This window comes from Oncorhynchus tshawytscha, linkage group LG04, assembly GCF_018296145.1.
Source record: "Oncorhynchus tshawytscha isolate Ot180627B linkage group LG04, Otsh_v2.0, whole genome shotgun sequence".
NCBI lineage: Eukaryota > Metazoa > Chordata > Actinopteri > Salmoniformes > Salmonidae > Oncorhynchus > Oncorhynchus tshawytscha.
This window is the reverse complement of record NC_056432.1, coordinates 13,751,866-13,760,200: the sequence shown is the minus strand read 5'-3', so window position 1 is coordinate 13,760,200 and position 8,335 is coordinate 13,751,866. Positions and strand designations below refer to the sequence as shown.

The 8,335-nt window shown below is 43.5% G+C and overlaps 1 non-coding gene across 1 annotated transcript; it reads left to right on the top strand.

The window, feature by feature from the left end:
* LOC112235566 lies at positions 1–2,144 on the top strand. Its single transcript, XR_006083190.1, has 2 exons — positions 1–36; positions 370–2,144. It is a non-coding gene; the product is annotated as an uncharacterized LOC112235566 (transcript).
* Positions 2,145–8,335: the final 6,191 nt, after the last annotated feature.

Here is an 8,335-nt window from a genome sequence, read left to right as displayed (position 1 = left end):
CAGGGAGTGAGGGGCTGTGCAACATGATCGTGCCATGTAAGTTCCACTGCTGCTACATAGGCCCTGTTCACCAATTCATTGAGACATCTCACTAGCGCGAATGGATTCATGGATGGAATAATTTACCAAAAATATACATTTATTATATTGCTATAACTTCAACACTCCTTGAAATTAGATCCAAACTATCATCTTGATCCCTTGAACAGGGCATGGCCAAAGTCAGTCCTCATTTTGACTCAGGAAGCCAATCAAAAGGCAGCATGAATCACGTGGGGCCAATGATAAGGCTGTTTGCTCAAGAGGCTCCCACACTTCCTCCAGCTAGCTCTTATCATCAATGTCTCTGTGTTGTTTTTTTTCTCTCAGATTTAAATGAACGTCGTTGGAAGTCCCCCTTCCTTTGGAATAAAGAGCATCACCGTGTCACACGGTCAGAATCGACAAGTCTTCTCCTAATGTCATCTTAAGAAATAATAAAAAAGGAAAAAAATACTGTTTATCAAAACTCCAGGTTAGGTTGGTACACCTGTGATTTATGGATTGTGTACAAGGTAAGGATTGCTACTAGGAGCTTGTGTCTGCAGGTAAAGCGCAAGACGTGCACAGCGGCATGAGCGCAGTAGATCACCTGCTGGGTGTTAATGAACAGTGGCGATTCAACATGTAGAATCATCTTGAAATGAACAGAACATGTCCGATGTTCTGTAGTCAGAGCTGATAGGAAGGCCACCTACTGCACATGGACAACAGTTGCGTTAGACTGTCTTGGCCTTAAAAGACAGGTACTGTCTGCAGTTGAAGATATCTACTGTGCTATGAGTTATGCCTGCTCTTCTGCCCTCACTGCCCTGGCCTGGCATGGACCCAGAAGACATATCCTTAACAGAGTGTATTAACCCCACTCAGTTAACCTTGACCCCTTCTACCCAGCAGCTCACACAGCCCTGATGGTCAGTGGAAGCAGAGTAGATTCATTATGAGGATGGTGTTGTTGCTTTTAAGAAGTTATACATGAAATAACATTCTCAAGACCTAATGTATTTGTGATGCCATTAGTGTTTTATTGTCAATGTTCTTATTGTCATATTTAGAAATGAATGTGCAGCTGTATTATACTGTGCTGGGCAAAAGGATTTTGACATATTTGTGCCTCTCCTTCACTTAGATTTTCATTTGTATATGCGTTTGTGATTCTGTGTTTGTGTGTGTGTGTGACCACACGGCAAGTTTACCTCAGGTGACCCCCGTTGACCCGAGGCATCCCAGCGGAGGTCAAGCCTTGACAAATGAGTTCAGGCGCAGAACAGCAAACATTCCACAACATGTTCTTCCTCAACAACTCCCCCTCTTTCTCCCTATCTCTCTCTATACTCCTCCTCTGAACATCTATCTCGTCAAAAGGTTGTAAGAATGAGCTTATCACACATAAACATAATGGCAGAAGGTTGTGGAAATGTTCCAGAACATGAACTTCAGAGGAAGACAAAACCTTAATGCGCTACTTTTAAGTAATGCTCTACAAAGTTCTGTCTTGTTTACAAATGAATAAGGATAAATAAAGGGATGTTAGTCAAAAAAAGCAAAGTAAACCCATTGGATGTTAGTATTAAACTACTCTTTATCAGTATTTGGGGCTTCAGAACTGGGCAGTGATGTAGAGGCTGGGAAAAGATGTAGTGTTTAAACAGGATGTGTAGGCTGTAGCATTTCTGGCAACATATCCCCCCCCAATCTCTCACTCTCTCCCCAGTTTCTCTCTGATTTCCCAGCATGCTGCTGTCACCTGTGTCAGGCTATTGGTATTCTTCTTTGAGAGGCTCATTAAGGTAAGTGGCACCCCCCATTACGACGACAAGGCGAGCAAAGGTTCCTCTTGTCCTGCGAGTCCCCCAGGGAGTTATCCTACCATCTCCTCTACCCCAGTCATGTCTACTACTCACTACATTTTTTAAGAACACATGAGGTCGCCACAGGTGAACAACTACGTCACAGGCAGATCCATACTGGAACAGAGGAAGCTAATGCAATGCAGTGCTGGGATACCCTACATAAATCATCATTGTGTGTAATAGCATTACTGTCAGAGAAAGCAACATAGAACGTCTGAATAAAAGGACCAATAAATATCAGTTCTATTTCTATGTTTTTTTTGGTATTTGAATTGATTTTCTTTTGTTGTCTGATGCTACACACTGCAATAGAATAAAGCTGCATGTATCTATGAAGGGAGGGATGATTCCTGGTGTGGGTCATGTGCTTAGATCTCAGGTCTCTAGTTGGCTGAACTGAGGTGTACAAATGGCACATGTACTGTAGCTGCCATACATGCATGAGGCTCTAACCTTTGTATGGCAGTGTTGTTTGCCTTTCCACTTGTGGAGGGTGGGTCCTTGTAATTCTGTGGGTGGTGACACCTGGCCTTTTCATGGGTGGGCCTGGGACTGAGCCATTGGAATCTGCAATGCAACAGAATGCGCCATCATTGGAACAATGCAACAGAATGCGCCATCATTGGAACAATGCAACAGAATACATCATCACTGGAACAATGCAACAGAATGCGTCATCATTGGAACAATGCAACAGAATGCATCATCACTGGAACAATGCAACAGAATGCATCATCGTTGGAACAATGCAACAGAATGCATCATCATTGGAACAATGCAACAGAATGCATCATCATTGGAACAATGCAACAGAATGCATCATCACTGGAACAATGCAACAGAATGCGTCATCATTGGAACAATGCAACAGAATACATCATCACTGGAACAATGCAACAGAATGCGTCATCATTGGAACAATGCAACAAAATGCATCATCACTGGAACAATGCAACAGAATGCATCATCGTTGGAACAATGCAACAGAATGCATCATCATTGGAACAATGCAACAGAATGCATCATCATTGGAACAATGCAACAGAATGCATCATCACTGGAACAATGCAACAGAATGCATCGTCATTGGAACAATGCAACAGAATGCATCATCACTGGAACAATGCAACAGAATGCATCATCACTGGAACAATGCAACAGAATGCATCATCATTGGAACAATGCAACAGAATGCATCATCACTGGAACAATGCAACAGAATGCATCATCACTGGAACAATGCAACAGAATCCGATGGAATTGGAACAATGCGATGCCACATGGTGAGGTTGTGCTCAATGTGCTCAATGTGCCCTCCCTACCTCCCTCCCTGTCTCACTCCCTCCCTAATCTGCCTGCTCTATCCTAGCATTAATTAGCAATACACAGGCTATATGTCCACCGTAAATAAATGATCAAGCTAACCTATCAGTCTTCCCATTAACCTGGAGGGGCATAACAAGCTGGAGGCAGGAGGAGAGACTGGTGTGTGAAAGAGAGATAGACACTGTGTAATAATGGCTGTTCATGGTAATGCCCTCCTGATTGTATTTATCCCTGCTCTGCTCCCTGCTCTGCTCTGCGCTCTGCTCTCTGCTCTCTGGTCCCTGTAGACAGACAACACCGCTGCCCTGGTCTTGGCATTGCGTGGATTTCTGCCCCGTCCCCTGGGGCTCTCTCCCTGTTCCCTGATTCGCTGTGTAAAAGCGGTCGTGAATGATGGATGACTGTGTCACCGCAGCCTGCAAAGGATTAATTTGTTTCATTGATTTCTCTTTAGGCAGAATGCCAGCGTCTGCTGCTTCCCACCTTTCCCCCAAGACTTCTAGCTGTAATAGACGGTAATGGCCTAAGACAAATCAACCCTATATTTGTAAAAATAGCACCAAATAACCCCTGACTCTAATCTTGAGCACATTGGGGAGAGTCGCTCTATGCGCTGGCCACAACACCCTGGTAGTATTAACCCCATGGAGAACATCCAGGCCCATTCTCACAGCCATAAGTCTCCCATACTTACAGCTCTATCTCAGGTCTCACAATGGATGGGTAATGACTGGCTGTCTGGAGAGGCCCTGGGAGTGGGCTATTCTTACTGTAATGGAGGCATTTACAGCTTTTCCCTAGTCCCTACACACCTGTAGAACCAGCTAACTGCTAACCACATGCTCTATGGCAGGCCTTGCTACACCACTTCACAACAACATTCTTCTTAGTGGGTTATTTCAAGTTATTTCAGGTTATTTCACACTCTATATTAAAGTGTTTTCCTGAATTCCGGCATATGCACACACCTATTTAGTGATATGGCTAAGAGACTGTGTCACTGATATGCCAATCAAAGTAAGATCTTCACTGATGTCACAATCAAAGTAAGATCTTCACTGATGTCACAATCAAAGTAAGATCTTCACTGATGTCACAATCAAAGTAAGATCTTCACTGATGTCACAATCAAAGGAAGATCTTCACTGATGTCCCAATCAAAGTAAGATCTTCCCTGATGTCCCAATCAAAGTAAGATCTTCACGGATGTCCCAATCAAAGGAAGAGTTTCACTGATGTCCCAATCAAAGGAAGATTTTCACCGATGTCCCAATCAAAGTAAGATCTTCACGGATGTCCCAATCAAAGTAAGATCTTCACTGATGTCACAATCAAAGGAAGATCTTCACTGATGTCCCAATCAAAGGAAGATCTTCACTGATGTCCCAATCAAAGGGAAATCTGCCTCCTAATGAGATCTGTAGGACATGGTTGTGGTTAGAGAACACAGAATATAAAGCATCGAATCTGACTTACTATGTGTAAGTACCTGTGCCCCTGCAGCATCAGTCATGCTCTCAGTGCCCTCTCAGTGCCCTCTCAGTGCCCTCTCAGTGCCATCTCAGTGCCCTCTCAGTGCCCTCTCAGTGCCCTCTCAGTGCCATGTCTATTTCTATATTTTTTTATTGAACCTTTTTATAACTAGGCAAGTCAGTTAAGAACATATTCTTATTTTACAATGACGGCCTACCCTGGCCAACCTCTCCCCTAACGACACTGGGCCAATTGTGCACCGCCCTATGGGACTCCCGATCACCGACAGTTGTGATACAGCCTGGAATCTAAGTAGAGTCTGAAGTGACACCTTTACACTGAGATGCAGTGCCTTAGACAGCCCAGGAAAGGAACCTCACCACAATCTGCCTATTGAAGCACAATTCTGCATCCTTCTACTAGGTGATAGTTATCCATCACTTTTTGACGATTGACCATTGACAAAACTGGCATTTCACTGCTGATTCTGTGGCTTCCCCTCAGGTCTACCTCTCCAATAACCCTTCATTGTGAAACCTAATCCAGTGCACTGAGGGAGCAGTACCTCCAGGGCAGACCATGCTGCAGTCAGCGTGGGCGAATAAGGCCCTACCTACTCTGTTAATGAATGCAAGTGCTTGAAAATCTCATCTGTTCCATGCAATCAATTTAACACAGTTTACCATGCCATCAGTGAGGTTATGTGGATGGGACAGACAGACTGGTGCTCTGTGCACCTCTCTGGGGTAAACCTAGCCAAAGCCCCCTTCACGTCTGACATGAACAAGCCCTTCAACTGGGATGCTCTGAGGATTAGGTAATCTCACCATGATACCGTCTCTCTCTTCCTCTCTCGTCTCTCAGTTCCTTCTAACCTCTCTCTCTCCATGGTTCACCCCTCTCTCTCTCTCTCTCTCTCTCTCTCTCTCTCTCTCTCTCTCTCTCTCTCTCTCTCTCTCTCTCTCTCTCTCTCTCTCTCTCTCTCTCTCTCAGGCTGTTCCACTCAGGGCAGAGCTATCCTCAGGGGTCCTTACATCCTTAAGTGCCTCCAGAAAAGGTTAGTTGGCAGGTAATTGTCCAGCTGTGGTCGGGCTTATCTTAATCGTAGGTGCTTCAACACAAGCTATACTTCCTGTGATGAAGAGGCTTACTACAAGTGAAGGGAGGAGAATGGAGAGGTGGAGAGAGGGATAACATGTTTTGAGCATTGGTAGGTATGACAGTGCTCTTTAGGTTGACAATGTGGTTTTAACGACCCCGTGATATGACAACGGCGATTTAAACTATTTTGTAGATGTAACTGTCACACTGAGACTATTGGAGAAGAAATTATGTAACTCAAAATCTACCTGAAAACAGTCACACAGGATTCTGAGCCAACGGTGTATAAAACCTGATGCAATAATTTCTGGAATCATTTTTTATTATATCTTCTAAACACTTTCTTTAAATATGTTTTCAAAGTCAAAGTTAATGTTATTACCATCACTACAAATGTTGATGGTCAGTCATTCAGCAATAAAAACATACAAACATGCATAGCGACACATGTCAACATAAGGCTACATTTCTGTTGATGGCGACTAGCATACCTTGCAGTTGAACTAGGCCCATATCTTGTGGGAGGGACCTCATTTTAGGCCAGAGGCATTCCATTGTCATTGCAAAATTGTGTATTATTCAAAAGAATCTGGTGACCAAAAACATCTTGCTGTACTTGAGTATGAGGTACCAAGTCAATGTATGGGGGTACAGGTTAGTCGAGGTATTTTGAACATGTAGGTTGGGGTAAAGTGATAGATAATATATCATAGATAATAAACAGCGAGTAGCAGCAGTGTAAATAGTTTGGGTGGGTCAATGTAAACAGTCCGGGTGGCCATTTTATGAATAGATCAGCAGTCTTATAGCTGGGGGTAGAAGATGTTAAGGATCCTTTTGGACCTAGACTTGACGCTCTGGTACTTCTTGCCATGAAGTAGCAGAGAGAACAGTCAATGACTTGGGTGACTGTAGTCTTTAACAATTTTTTGGGCCTTCCTAGTATATACTGTGCCTTCGGGAAGTATTCAGACCCCTTGACTTTTTCCAAATTTTGTTACGTTACAGCCTTATTCTAAAATGTAAAAAAATATAAATAAATCCTCATCAATTTCTACACACAATATCCCATAAGAATGAAGCAAAAACAGTTAATTATTTTTTTAGCTGATTGTTTAAAAATAAAAAACGGAAATATCTCATGTACATAAGTATTCAGACCCTTTACTCAGTGCTTTGTTGAAGAACCTTTGGAAGTGATTACAGCATCAAGTCTTCTTGGGAATGACGCTACAAGCTTGGTACACCTGTATCTGGGGAGTTTCTCCCATTCTTCTTTGCAGATCTTCTCAAGCTCTGTCAGGTTGGTTGGGGAGTGTTGCTGCACAGCTATTTTCAGATCTCTCCAGAGATTTGGCCACTCCAGGACATTCGGAGACTTGTCCCGAAGCCACTCCTGTGTTGTCTTGGCTGTGTGCTTAAGGTTATTGTCCTTTTGGAAGGTGAACCTTCGCCACAGTCTGAGGTCCACTCTACCATAAAGGCCTGATTGGTGTGGTGCTGCAGACATGGTTGTCCTTCTGGAAGGTTCTCTCATCTCCACAGAGGAACTCTAGAGTTCTGTCAGAGTGACCATGGGGTTCTTGGTCACCTCCCTGACGAAGGCCCCTTTCCCCTGATTACTCAGTTTGGCCGGGTGGCCAGCTTTAGGAATAGTCTTGGTGGTTCCAAACATCTGATGATGGAGGCCACTGTGTTCCTGGGGACCTTCAATGCTGCAGAAATGTTTTGGTACCCTTTCCCAGATCTGTGCATCGACACAATCCTGTCTCGGAGCTCTACAGACAATGCACTGTCAACTGTGGGACCTTGTATAGACAGATGTGTGCCATTCCAGATCATGTCCAATCAATTGAATTTAACACAGGTGGACTCCAATCAAGTTGTGGAAACATCTCAAGAATGATCAATAGAAACAGGATGCACCTGAACTCAATTTCGAGTCTCATAGCAAAAGGGCTTAATAATTATATAAACAAGCTATTTCTGTTTTTATTTTTTAATACATTTGCAAAAAAAAAACATTTTTTTTTTTTTGCGTTGCCATTATGGGGTATTGTGTGTATATTGTTGAGGATTTTTACATTTTTTAATCCAGAATAAGGATGTAATGTAACAAAATGTGGAAAAAATCAAGAGGTTTGAACATTTTTCTGAAGGCACTGTAGGTCCTGATGGCAGGAAGCTTGGCCCCAGTGAAGTTTTGGGCCATACAAACTACCCTCTGTAGCTCCTTATGGTCAGATGCCGAGCAGTTGCCATACCAGGTGGTGACGCAACTGGTCAGGATGCTCTCGATGGTGCAGCTGTAGAACTTTTTGAGGATCTGGGGACCCATGCCAAATATTTTCTGTGGAAAAGCTGTCTTGGTGTGTTTGGACCACAATAGTTTGTTGGGGATGTGAACACTAAGGAACTTGAAGCTTTCAACCTGCTCCACTACAGAGTGATCTGCCCTTCTTTTCCTGCAGTCCACAATCATCTCCTTTGTCTTGATCACGTTGAGGGAGAGGTTGTTGTCCTGGCACCACACTGCCAGGTCT